Here is a 14,409-nt window from a genome sequence, read left to right as displayed (position 1 = left end):
GAGATCTGACACCTGACCAGGTTCATTTCCCAATACCAGATCAAGTACAGCCTCTACTCTTGGAGGCTTATTTATATTTTTTGTCAAGAAACCTTCCTGAACACACCTAACAAACTCCTCCCATCTAAACCCCTCATTCTAGGGAGATGCTAATCTATGTGGGGAAGTTAAAATCTCCCACCACGACAACCTTGTTATTATTATTACACCTTTCTACAATCTGTCTCCCTACTTGCTCCTCGAAGTTCCTGTTACTATTGAGTGGTCTATAAAAAAACATCCAGTTATTGACCGCTTCCTGTTTCTAACTTCCACCCAGAGGCATTTAGTAGAGAATCCCTCCATGATTTCCTCCTTTTCTGCTGCCATAGTATTATTTCTGATCAGCAGAGCCACACCCCCACCTCTTTTGCCTTCCTCCCTGTCCTTTCTGAAATGTCTAAAGCCTGGCAATCTAAAGTAACCATTCCTGCCCCTGAGCCATCCAAGTCTCTGCAATGGCCACAACATCATATCTCCAAGCACTGATCCAGACTCTGAGCTCATCTGCTTTGTTCACGATGCTTCTTGCATTAAAATAGACTCATCTCAAACCATCGGTCTGACCCTGCTCTATCGCCTAACCTCCCTCTTGTACTGTCAACAAGCTTTCCCTATTGGTGAGGCAACTGCCCCTTCCTCCATCTCTTCAGTTTGGTTGCAATCCCCCCAGCAATTCTAGTTTAAACACTCCCCAAAAGCCTTTGCAAACCTTCCTGCCAGGATATTAGTCCCCCTTGGTCAATAGGTTAATTGGTCACATGGGTATAATTGGGCAGTGCAGGCACTTTTGACCAGAAGGGCCTGTTGCTGTGTGGGATCTCTAAAAAAAGATAGATAGAAAGATCACAACACGGTGTATTGAGGTGGTATAAAGTAAAACAATAACAGAATGTAAAATAAAGTCTCCACAGTACAAAGACATAGGTACGTTGAGAACTATCCAGTGACTAGGCTGGATGTAAACCATTGGGATGCTGGGCAGCACAGCTCAAAGGGCCGAAGGGCCTGTTCAGCACTGTATTTCTAAACAAAATGAAGTGAAGTGAAAGTTGACTGTACATCTAGTCAACAAGAAAAGACAAGCTTACAAAATGTTAAAAAAAAAGGTACTGATAGAGATCTAGAAGATTATAAAGCTAACAAGAAGGAGCTTAAGAATGAAATAAGGAGAGCCAGAAGTGACAATGAGAAGGCCCTGGCAAGCAGGATTAAAGAAAACGTTGAGGCCTTCTACAAGTATGTGAAGAACTAGAGGATAAGTTGTGAGAGAATAGGACCAATGAAGTGACAGTGGAAGCAGAGCTACTAAATGAATACTTTGCTTTAATATTCACCACGGAAAATGATCTTGGTGATTGTAGGGATGATGTAAAGCGGATTGAAAAGCTTGAGTATATGGACGTTAAGAAAGAGGATGTGCTGGAGCTTACGGAAAGCATCAAGTTGGGTAATTCTCCAGGACCAGATGAGATGTACCCCAGGCTACTGTGGGAGGCGAGGGAAGAGATTGCTGAGCCTCTGGTGATGATCTTTGCATCATTGGTGGGGACTGGAGAGGTTCCAGAGGATTGGAGGGTTGCAGGTGTTGTTCCCTTATTCAAGAAAGGGAGTAGAGACATCCCAGGAAATTATAGACCAGTAAGTCTTCCTTCAGTGGTTGGTAAGTTGATGGAAAAGATCCTGATAGGCAGGATTGATGAACATTTGGAGAGGCATAATATGATCATGGCTTTGTCAAAAGCAGGTTGTGCCTTATGAGCCTGATTGAATTTTCTGAGGATATGAATGTTGAGCTAGCAACTCGATCACGTACAAAAAAAACCTGGAGAGGGATGGGCTCCGCCAGGTTTCAGATGCCCAAGACACGCCTTACGGTGAGCAATCACCAAACAGACCGATGCAAAAAGCTTGTCACGACGGCGCCCGACGACTTCTCCAGGAGTTTATTGAGAAAGTAATGAGGCATGGGATCCAAGGGGACCTTGCTTTGTGGATCCAGCCAGAATTGGTTTGCCCACAGAAGGAAAAGACTGGTTGCAGATGGGTCATATTCTGCATGGAGGTCGGTGACCAGTGGTGTGCCTCAGGGATATGTTCTGGGGCCCTTTCTCTTAGTGGTTTTCATAAATGGAGGGATGAGTTAGTAAATTTGCTGATGGCACAAAGTTTGGAGATGTTGTGGATAGTGTAGAGAGCTGTCAGAGGTTACAAGGGGACATTGATAGAATGCAAAACTGGGCTGAGAAGTAGCAGATGGAGTTCAACCCAGATAAGTATTAGGTGGTTCATTTTGGTAGTTCAAATATGATGGCAGAATATAGCTTTAATGGTAAGACTCTTGGCAGTGTGGAGGATCAGAGGGATCTTGGGGTTTGAGTCCATAGGACACTCAAAGCTGCTGCACAGGTTGTCTCTGTGGTTAAGAAGTCATACGGTGTATTGGCCTTCATAAACCTTGGGACTGAGCTCAAGAGCCCAATTAAGAGTAATGTTGCAGCTATCTTGGATCCTGGTCAGACCCCACTTGGAGTACTGTGCTCAGTTCTGGTCACCTCACTACAGGAAGAATGTGGAAACTATAGAAAGGGTACAGAGGAGATTTACAAGGATGTTGCCTGGATTGGGGGGCATACCTTATGAGAATAGGTTGAGTGAACTCAGCCTTTTCTCCTTGGAGCAGTGGAGGATGAGAGGTGACTTAACAGAGTTGCATAATATGATGGGAGGCATTGATCACGTGGATAGTCAGAGGCTTTTTCCCGGGGCTGAAATTGCTAACACAAGAGGACACAGGTTTAAGGTGCTGGGGAGTAGGTACAGAGGAGATGTCAGGGGTAAGTTTTTTACTCAGAGAGTGGTGAGTGTGTGGAATGGGCAGCCAGCAACGGTGGTGGAGGCGGATATGATAGGGTCTTTTAGGAGACTCCTGGATAGGTACATGGAGCTTTGAAAAAGTGAGGGCTATGGGTAACCCCAGGTAATTTCTAAAGTAAGTACATGTTCAGCACAGCGTTGTGGGCCAAAGGGCTTGTATTGTGCTGTAGGATTTCTATGTTTCTATGATTCCGTGTCTTTGCAATATGGAGGGAAACAGGAGCATTCGGAGGAAACTCATGTAATCACGGGGAGAACGTAAAACCTCCTTACTGAGAGCAGCGGGAACTGAACCCAGGTAGCCAGGGTCATAATCATGTTGCCATGGTGCCATGCAATTCATCTCCCAACTGCCATCAGGCAGGAGGTACTGAAGCTTAAAGTACCACAGATGTTATATAGCTGGCATGAAAATCAGTTTCTTCACTGTGCCTCGGTTACATGTGACTGTAATAAACTAATTTACCTGTTGACCTGACTAGCAGTATGTCTTTGAGGATGTGGGAGGAAATCCACACGCCCAAAGGAAACCCAGGTGGTCACAGGAAGAATGTGCAAACTCCACATAGACAGCGCCTGAGGTCAGGCATGCTGCCTGGCCTGTTGAGTTCCTCCAGCATTTTGTGTGTGTTGTTTGGATTTCCAGAAACTGCAGATTTTCTTCTGTTTGTGAGTCTGTGTCTTTGGCACTGTGTGGCAGCAACTCTCACTGTGTCGAAGTTATCCTGTGGAACCTCACAGACCTGCAGCCTCCACCTCTACAAAGGACTTCTTCCTCTCTCGACTCTCCTGCGAGTCACACACCACCCAGGAGGAACGTGGAAGGAAAAGGGAGGTTGGGAAAATGGAAGAACTTGCAGGAGTCATAAGGCATGTGTTGGAACCAGAGGTTCAGAACATAGAACAGTAGAGCCCAGGAACAGGCCCTTTGGCTCATAATGAAGTGCTGAAGCAAATAAAGTCGTAACCAAATGGCCAACTAAACTAATCCCTTACTCCTACACAATGCCTATGTCCTTTCATTTCCCTCACATTCATGAGCCTATCTAAGTGTCTCTTAAAAGCTCCTAATGTTTCTGCCTCTACCCCCACCCCAGGCAGCGTATTCCAGGCACCCTCTGCTCTCTGTGTAAAAACTTGCCCCACACACCTGCTTTAAAATTAGCCCCTCTCCCCTTAAATGGATGCCCTCTGGTATTAGACATTTCAATGCTTGGAAAAAGATACTGTCTGTATCTTTTAGGCAAAAATTGAAATATTTTAGGGGAACCCGGGGGGAAACTTCTTTATTCAAGCAATGTGCAAGTGTGGAATGAGCTGACAACGGAAGTGGCAGATGTGGGTTCAATTTAAAGATAAAGATTTATGTCACATGAACGTTGAAATATACAGTGAAGTGTGTCATTTGTGTCAGCAACCAACACAGTGTGCTGGGGGTTGCCAGCAATCGTCACTGTACTACTGGCACTAGCATGCCCACAACTTTCCAACCCTAATGCTAACCTGTATGTCTTTGGAATGTGGGGTGAAACCGGAGCACTTGGAGGAAAGCCATGTGATCACAGGGAGAAGGTACGAACTCCTTACAGGTAGCAATGGGACTTGAATACCAATCACTAGCTGCTATGCTACTGTACTGCCTAATTGTAGCATTTCTGAAAAGTTTTGATAGGTACATGGTTTTGAGGGGAATGGAAGGCCACATTCTGGGTGGGGTAGTCAGGACTTGGCAGAAGGTTGGCACGGAGTCGATGGGTTGAAGGGCTTGTTTCTGTGCCTCTATTGTCCTCTAAGACTCAATGAACTTACAAGGACATTGTGTGTTTCACCTAATGTATTACCGAGAAATTGACCTTCTTTACTTTAACGTCAAGAGACTTCCTGACGCAGGTATTAAGGTTTCTCACAGGAAAGGACCTACTCAGCTCAAAGTGATAGCTTCCTGCAGCCACAAGCTGCCGTGTCTGTTTCTGCATCCTCACAAGAGTCTTCGCCGAAACAGAACCTTTCCCATCAGGTGGGGGAAGTTCCAGTGAAGACTGGACGCTTACCCTTCACACCCTTTCTGATGATTGACCCCTTGAGGGTCCTGGAGTCACAGAGTCAAAGTTCAAAATTCAAAGTAAATTTATTATCAAAGTGCATATATGTCACCATATACTACCTTGAGATTCATTTTTTTACGAGCATTCACAGCAAATACAAGGAAACTATATAGAATAAATTAAAAACTGCACACAATGACAAACAACTGACGTGCAAAGACAGCAAACTGTGCAAGTATAAAAAAGAAAAAAAAACACAAGCAAAATTATAATAAAGTTCTGGTCGCCTCACTATAGGAAGGATGTGGAAGCATTTGAAAGGGTACAGAGGAGATTTACCAGGATGCTGCCTGGTTTAGAGAGTATGCATTATGATCAGAGATTAAGGGAGCTAGGGCTTTACTCTTTGGAGAGAAGGAGGATGAGAGGAGACATGATAGAAGTGTACAAGATATTAAGAGGAATAGACAGAGTGGACAGCCAGTGCCTCTTACCCAGGGCACCACTGCTCGGTACAGGAGGATATGGCTTTAAGGTAAGGGGAGGGAAGTTCAAGAGGGATATTAGAGGAAGGTTTTTCACTCAGAGAGTGGTTGGTGCATGGAATGCACTGCCTGAATCAGTGGTGGGGGCAGATACACTAGTTTAAGAAGTTTAAGAGACTACTAGACAGGTATATGGAGGAATTTAAGGTGGGGTTTATATGGGAGGCAGGGTTTGAGGGTCAGCACAACATTGTTGGCCGAAGGGCCTGTAATGCGCCGTACTATTCTATGTTCTATGTCCTATAATAAATCAGTAATAAATATCGAGAACATGAGATGAAGAGTCCTTAAAAGTGAGTCTATAGGTCAGGTGTTTGCTCAGTTAAAAGTAGGAGTCCATGGCATAAAAAAAGTTTGGGAACTCCTGCCATAGTTTGTGGGAAGAATTCAGTGTTGGGGTGAGTGAAGCTGAGGGAAGTCAAGAGTCTGATGGGGTAATAACTGTTCTTACTCACTGCCTGTTACGCCACAGGCGTTCAGGACAGCAATGAAGGTTCTCCATCCCTGCCCGTATAGAAGGATTCTTCATTGCAGTTTCCGTAACAATGTTTTTTTGACCAGTCAGAATTGTTAGCCCTGTGGTAAACCCCCAGACCTGAAGGATCCAGGTACCAATCTCAGTCTGCCCTCTACCCTTTGACCTCTTTGCCATCGTGACCCTACCAAGAGGCAAAGCATAAAGCCCTGACTCCAGCCAAAATGGCTCTCTGGGCCAATCCCTACGACAAGGTTGTGGTGCTCTTGGAGGGTAACTGTTGCTGAACAGGAAAAAAAGCCCTCAGGCACGATCAGTCCCTGGGGACCAAGATGCCTCATCTAAACTACATTCAATCTCCAGTGAGTGGGGGAGTGCAGATTCACAATCAGAATCAGGGTTATTATCACTGATTTATATGATGAAATATTTATTGTACAGTACAAGGCATAAAAGAGTTAAAATAGCATAAAAAGTTTTTTAACAGCATCTTGGGACATGTGACAATAATAAACCAACACAAATACCAAATGACTGTAAATTACATAGATAGATAAAATAAAGATCTAAGAGGTGTTGCTGATGGACCATTCAGAAAACTGCTCCTAAAACGCTGTGTGAGTGTGTGTGTGTGTGTGTGTGTGTGTGTGTGTGTGTGTCTTCAGCCTCCTGATAGTAGTAATGAGATGAAGGCATGCCCTGGATGGAGAGTGTCCTTCATAGTGGATTCGCCTTCTTGAAGCATCACCATTTCAAGTTGTCTTCAATGCTGAGAAGGCTAGCACCCATGACGGAGCTGGTTGAGTTCACAAGCCTTTGTAACATCCAAGTATCCTGCATAGTGTGGACTATTATCTAAATGGGGAGAAAATCCAAAACTCTGAGATGCCAAGGGACTTGGGAGTCCTTATGCAGAACACCCTAATGGTTAACTTGCAGGTCAAGTCGCTGTTGAGGAAGGCAAATGCCACGTTAGCATTCATTTCAAGAGGTCTAGAATACAAGAGCAGGGATGTGATGCTGAGGCTTTATTAGGAGTTGGTGAGGCCTCACGTTGAGTATTGTGAACAGTTTTGGGCCCTTCAAGGTATATTGGCATTGGAGAGTATCGAAAGGATGATTCCAGGAATGAAAGGGTTATCATACGTGCAATGTTTGATGGTTCTGTGTCTGTACTCATTGAAACCTTTGGAATATTGAAAGGCCTAGACAGAGTAGATATGGAAAGGATGTTTCCCATGGTGGGGGAGTCCAGGACAAGAAGCTGGATAGAGGTGCCCTTTCAAAACAGAGATGCAGAGGGTGGTGAATTTGTGGAGCTATGGAGACCAGATCGTTGGGTGCATGGGTGTACTTAAGGCAGAGATTGAAAGGTCCTTGTTTGGACATGGCATCAAGGGGAGAAGGCCGAGAACTGGGGTTGAAGAGGAGTTCATTAAAAGGGTCACCATGATTGAATGGCGGAGCAGACTCGATGGGCCAGATGGCCAAATTCTGCTCCAATCCCTTATGGTCTTATTGGATTTATGGTAGTATCCAAGACATCTTCAAGGAGTGGAGTCTCAGAAAGGCGGCACCCATCATTAAGGACCCCCACCATACAGGACATATCTTCTTGTCTTTGTAGCTGTCAGGAAGGAGGTTCAGAAGCCTGAAGGCACACACTCAGTGATTCAGGAACAGCTTCTTCCCCTCTGCCATCCGATATCTGAATGGACATTGAACCCAGCTATTTAATATACATATATCAACACTGTAATTAATTTTTTTCAATATTTAACATGTATTGCATGGTACTACTGCGCAGAGTTTAGAAATTTCATGACATATGCGGGTGATATTGAAGCTGAATCTGATTCGATCTTTTTCCAATCCTCCGGATGGGGATGTCACACCAGAGGATGAACCTAATTCTGATTCTTGGACCATCCAGAAATCTGGAGGGCTGAGAAGACGCTGAGGTTCAGGCTCCTGTACCTCCTTCCTGCTGGCAGATTTGAGAAAATGTTATGCCCCAGATGGTGAGGGTCCTTAATGCTGCCTTCTCGTAACATTGCAAATTATAATCAAAGATGCCTCGATTATGTTAAAACATCCCATGGAGGGTGGTATGTGGTAGGGTGTGAGCTGCTGAGTAACTTCGAGCTGTGGACTAACAGGTTAAACTGGTCACTGTCTCCCCCACCCACACGTGCTCACCTGATGGTTTGCTGCAGGGGTAACTTTCCATTCTTCTGTTTAATCGTCTGGGGATTTCCTGCTTTCACTTTTAAGAAGAGGGGAGGGAGGAGTGATGGTGAAAGCGCCTGGAAGCCTTTCATCAGCCTACACACTGCTTGGTTCACCACGTGAGCGGGAAACTGGATATCCTGTTGTTATTCAGAATCTGCCATCACTTTTGTTCTCTTTACCAGCAAACTTGATTGCCCTATCCCTCTCCCTCCCCTGCTTTCCCACTGTCCTGCTGGTTCTGGACGGCCATAGCAGCCTGTGAGATACTGGGGGTTGCACATCCCAGGCTGCAGGTGCACATGTGGGGGTGGAGGCAGAGGATAGCACTGAAGCTCAATGTGGCCAACGCAGAGGCTCTCTGCTAAAGATTTTGGCATCAGATTCAGAATTGGGCTGAGTATCATTGACATATGTTGAGAAATTTGTTACCTTCTAGCAACAGTACAGTGCAATATATTAAAAGAAATGATAAACTGCAGTAACAAAATATAATAAAATAAATAAATATTGCAAAAAGAGAGCAAAACAGTGAGGTAGCGTTCATGAGTTCATTGTCTGTTCAGAAATCCAGTGGCAGAGGGGAAATGAGCTGTTTCTAAAACATTGAGTGTGTGACTTCAGGTTCCTGCACTTCCTCCCTGATGGTAGTAAAGAGAAGATGGCGTCTCCTGGATGGTGAGCACCTTTCGTGATGGATGCTGCCTTCTTGAGGCATCACCTGTTGAAGATGTTCTCGAAGGTGGGGAGGTGATGCAGCTTGCTGCATTTACAACCCTCTGCAGCGTTTTTTGATCCTGTGCATTGCAGCCTCCATACCAGGCAGTGTTGCAACCGGTCCAGTCAAGTCAAGTCACTTTTTATTGTTGTTTCAACCATAACTGCTGGTACAGTGCATAGTAAAAATGAGACAACGTTTTTCAGGACCATGGTGCTACATGAAACAATACAAAAACTACACAAAAACTACACTGAAACTACGTAAAACAACACAAAAACTACACTAGACTACAGATGTACTCAGGACTGCATTGTGCATGAAACAGTGCAGGCAGTAGAATAAAGACAATAGGCACAGCAGAGGGCAGTAGGTTGGAGTCAGTCTCGGCTCTGGGTATTGAGGAAAGCTCTCCATGGCACATTTGTCAAAATATGCCTGAGACCTGTGATGACATACCAAATCTCCTCAAACTCCTGATGAAATAGAACTGCTGGCATGTCTTCTTCATAATTTGACGAGAAGTAAGGCAGTGGATGTTGTCTATATGGACTTCAGTAAGGCCTTTGACAAGGTTCCACACAGAAGGTTATTTAGGAAGATTCAATCGTTAGGTATTAATATTGAAGTAGCAAAATGGATTCAACAGTGGCTGGATGGGAGATGCCAGAGAGTAGTGGTGGATAACTGTTTGTCAGGTTGGAGGCCGGTGACTAGTGGTATGCCTCAGGGATCTGTATTGGGTCCACTGTTGTTTGTCATATACATTAATGATCTGGATGATGGGGTGGTAAATTGGATTAGTAAGAATGCAGGTGATGCTAAGATAGGTGGTGTTGTGGATAATGAAGAACATTTTCAAAGCTTGCAGAGAGATTTCAGCCAGTTAGAAGAGTGGGCTGAAAGATGGCGGATGGAGTTTAATGCTGTTAAGTGTGAGGTGCTACATTTTGGTAGGCATAATCAAAATAGGACATACATTGTAAATGGTAGGGCATTGAAGAATGCAGTAAAACAGAGTGATCTAGGAATAATGATGCATAGTTCCCTGAAGGTGGAATCTCATGTGGATAGGGTGGTGAAGAAAGCTTTTGGTATCCTGGCCTTTATAAATCAGAGTGTTGAGTATAGGGGTTGGGATGTAATGTTAAAATTGTACAAGGCATTGGTGAGGCCAAGTTTTGAGTATTGTGTACAGTTCTGGTTACTGAATTACAGGAAAAATGTCAATAAAATAGAGAGAGTACAGAGAAGATTTACTAGAATGTTACTGGGGTTTCAGCACCTAAGTTACAGGGAAAGGTTGAGCAAGTTAGGTGTTTATTCTGCGGAGTGTAGAAGGTTGAGAGGGGACTTTATAGAGGTATTTAAAATTATGAGGGCGATAGATAGAATTAACATGTTTAGGCTTGTTCCATCGAGAGTAGGGGAGATTCAAACAAGAGGACATGACTTGAGAGTTAAGGGGCAAATTTTTAGGGGTAATCGAGGGGGAACTTCTTTACTCAGAGAGTGGTAGCTGTGCGGAACAAGCTTCCAGTAGAAGCGGTAGAGGCAGGTTCGATATTGTCATTTGAAAAAAAATTGGATAGGTATATGGACAGGAAAGGAATGGAGGGTTATGGGCTGAGTGCAGGTTGGTGGGACTAGGTGAGAGTAAGCGTTGGCATGGACTAGAAGGGACGATATGGCCTGTTTCTGTGCTGTAATTGTTATATGGTTATAATTTCATCAATATGTTGGACAAAGATAGATCTTCCAAGATGTTGATACCCAGGAACTGGAAACTGCTCACCCTGCCTACTGATCTCTCAATGAGTACTGGTGTGTGTTTCCATGATCTTCTCTTCCTGAAGCCCACAATCAATTCCATGGTCGTACTGACATTCGGTGTAAGATTGTTGTTGTGACCCCACTGAAACAGCTGATCCATCTCACTCCTGTACGCCTCCTCTTCACCATCTAAGGTTCTGACAGTAACAGCTCTGTAATCGGCAAATTTGCATTGGAGTTGTGAATAGCCACTGAGATCTCACTGCTGCTGGGCAAGGAGGGCAACTGCTCTGCTTGTGACAGGCAGAAACTGCAGAGAGCTGTGGACACAGCTCAGTGCCTCCCCTCCACATGCTCTGTCTTTACTTCTTGCTATTTCAGTAAAGCAGACAATATAATCAAAAACCCCGCTCACCCCAGATATTCTCTCTTCTTCCATAAGACATAGAAACATAGAAAAACATACAGCACAATACAGGCCCTCTGGCCCCAAAGATGTGCCAAACATTTCCCTACCTTACAGCTACCTAGGCTTCCCCATAGCCCTCTATTTTTCTAAGCTCCATGTAGCCATCCAGGAGTCTCTTAAAAGACCCTATCATTTCCACCTCCTCCACTGTCACCAACAGCCTATTCCACGCACTCACCACTCTCTGCGTAAAAAAACTTAACCCTGACATCTCCTCTGTACCTACTTCCGAGCACCTTAAAACTGTGCCCTCCCGTGGTAGCTATTTCAGTCCTGGGGAAAAGCCTCTGACTATCCACATAATCAATGCCTCTCATCATCTTGTACACCTGCTTTATGTCACCTCTCAACCTCTGTCGCTCCAAAGAGAAAAAGCCAAGTTCACTCAACTTATTCTCATAAGGCATGCTCCCCAATCCAGGCAACAACCTTGTAAATTTCCTGTGCACCCTTTCTGTGGTTTCCACATCATTCCTGTAGTGAGGCGACCAGAACTGAGCATGGTACACCGAGTAGGGTCTGACCAGGGTCCTATAGAGCTGTAACATTATCTCTCAGCTCTTAAACTGAATCCCACAATTGATGAAGGCCAATGCACTGTATGCCCTCTTAACCACAGACATTGGAGCAGAACTAAGCCATTCAGCCCATCTAGTCTGCTGTACCATTTGATCATTGCTGATCCATTTCCCTCTCAACCCCATTTTCCTGCCTTCTCCCTGTAGCCTTTGATGCCTGGCTTATCAAGAACCTATCAGCTTCCGCTTTAAATACACTCAGTGACCTGGCCTCCACTGCTGCCTTGGCAATGAAATCCACAGATTAACCACACTCAAGCTAAATTAATTCTTCCTCATCATTGTAAATGGACTTCCATCTATTCTCAGGTTGTGCTCTTTAGTTTTCAACTCCCCCATTATATGAAACATCCTCTCCGCATCCACTCTATCTAGGCCTTTCAACGCTTGATAGGTTTCAATCAGATCCCTGTCTTTCTTCTAAATTTCAGTGTGTACAAACCCAGAGCCATCAATCACTCCTCTCCCAAAACACAAAAATACAACTGCAGGTGCTGTGGATCAAAGAATACGTACACAACACTGGAAGAACTCAGCAGGCCAGGCAGCATCCGTCAGAAAAGAGTAGCCAGCGTTTCGAGCCGAGACCCTTCATCAGGAATGGGGGGGGGGGTGGGGGGAAAAGACCGCTGTTCTGGCTCCCCTACATTTCAGTTCTCGACACCAGCGAGAATTCGTGTCCACAGGGCTATGCAAGTCCGCACTCCAAAGGCACCTGACCAGTCCGAACCTGGATATATCGAAAACACGGCTGATCAGCGAGCTCCAGGAGCAGGAACACACTGGCACGCAGAACCACAGTTTGAGTGCTGTTGTCGACCAAAGACCAGGACCCCAGCCACTTTATTATTGATTGTTATTAGAAACATAGAAACAGCACAATACAGGCTCTTCAGCCCACAAAGCTGTGCCAAACATGTCCTTACCTTAAAACTACCTAGGCTTACCCATAGCCCTCTATTTTTCTATGTTCCATGTAGCCATCCAAAAGTCTCTTAAAAGACCCTGTCGTTGATATTATTATTTTATCTTGTTCCACATCAGTGCACTGTGTAATGGTTTGATCTGTATGAATGGTTTGTAACACAAGCGTTTCTCTGTATGTTGGTACATGTGACAATAATTAACCAATATCAGTACCAAGTGTTGGAGATGGCATAGAGCACAGTAACCTTCAATGGTCAGGGGAGTGAATACAAGACCTCACCCATCATCTTACACCCGGATGAGACATTGGTGAGTTCCGTGTGCAGTGCTGGTCACCCAGGTAGAGGTAGCATGTTGTTAAGCTCAGGAGGGTGCAGGAAAGTTTCACCCGGGATGTTACCAGAACTGGAGGCTCAGGTTATTAGGAGAGGGTGGGCAGGCTGGGTCTCTCTCCTGTGTAGACAGAGGGAGATCTTGTCGAGGTATGTAATGTCATGAGGGACATGGTCATGCTCTTTCTCCCATGGTAGGAGGGCCCCAGAGCAAGAGGACACAGGCTAAGAATGAAAGATGTAAAGGAGACCTGAGGAAGAACTTTGTTGCATACAGGGTGGTGGGTCTATGGAATCAGCTGCTGGAGGAAGCAGTGGAGACAATTCTTTGCCCTGGGAGAATGTCTCTGGCCATGCACTTATTGTGCAAAAGAAAAACAATAATGTGGTAGTGATAAAAACAACAAATTTCATGACCTTTGTCAGTGATAATAAACTAATTACTGATTCTGATTCATGGGTTCATAGTCCATTCATAGAAGTGATGGCAGAGAGGACGGTGAGTGTGGTTTGCTCCAATACCTCCCCCACCCACTCCTACTGGAGTTAGTAATGAGGAGAGGGCAACCCTGGGTGGTGAAGGTCCTGGGGATGCTGCCATCTTGAGGCTCTGCCTTTTGAAGATGTATTGGATGGTGGGGCAGGTTGTGCCTGTGGTGGAGATGACTGAGTCTGTAGTCTCTTGTGATCTTGTGCATCGGAGCCTCCCTACCAGGGGGTGAGGAAACTAGTCAGAACAGTCTCTGAAACACAAATGTAGGAATTTACCAGAGTCTTCGGTGACAAAACAAATCTCCTCAAACTCTAAACAAAGTAGAGTTGCTGACGTGCATCCTCTGTGATTGCATCAGTACATTGGGCCCAGGGTGGATCTTCTGAGATACTGATGCCCAGGAACATGTCACAAGTACCGAGGAACAGGGAAAAGCATTTGTATGCATCCATATCGTAGATCATTTCATTCAGGTAGTGCGAGGGAAAACTATTACAGAATGTAGAAAACAATGTTCCAGTTGTTCCAGCAAATGCTCTTCATACTGTCCCGGCCTAACGCCCAGTGCAGTTACATCCTGCATAAGATACAGAGTAAATCTATCTCTGCGCTGTCCCAGGGAGAGACAGCGCAGTTTAGATGAAGGAATGTCCTGTGTAAACATCCCATTATATACTCCCAGGACAAATAGTCCCTCTATTCTGAGGTTATGCCCTCTGGTCCTTAACTCACTCACTGCTTAGCTCCATCTAACTGTCATTTCCCATAATTCTTAATTCCCCTGCTTTGCAAAAGATTTAAGTGGTATTTACTTGACAAAGTTTCCTCTTATACAGTCCAAGGACAATTATTGCACAGGTTAGGCACAGAGTAAAACTCGTTCCACCACTCTCGGGACAGTGAGTGCAG

Source organism: Hypanus sabinus, chromosome 5 (genome assembly GCF_030144855.1).
Source record: "Hypanus sabinus isolate sHypSab1 chromosome 5, sHypSab1.hap1, whole genome shotgun sequence".
In the NCBI taxonomy this organism is placed as follows: domain Eukaryota; kingdom Metazoa; phylum Chordata; class Chondrichthyes; order Myliobatiformes; family Dasyatidae; genus Hypanus; species Hypanus sabinus.
Note: the sequence above shows the minus strand (reverse complement) of the source record.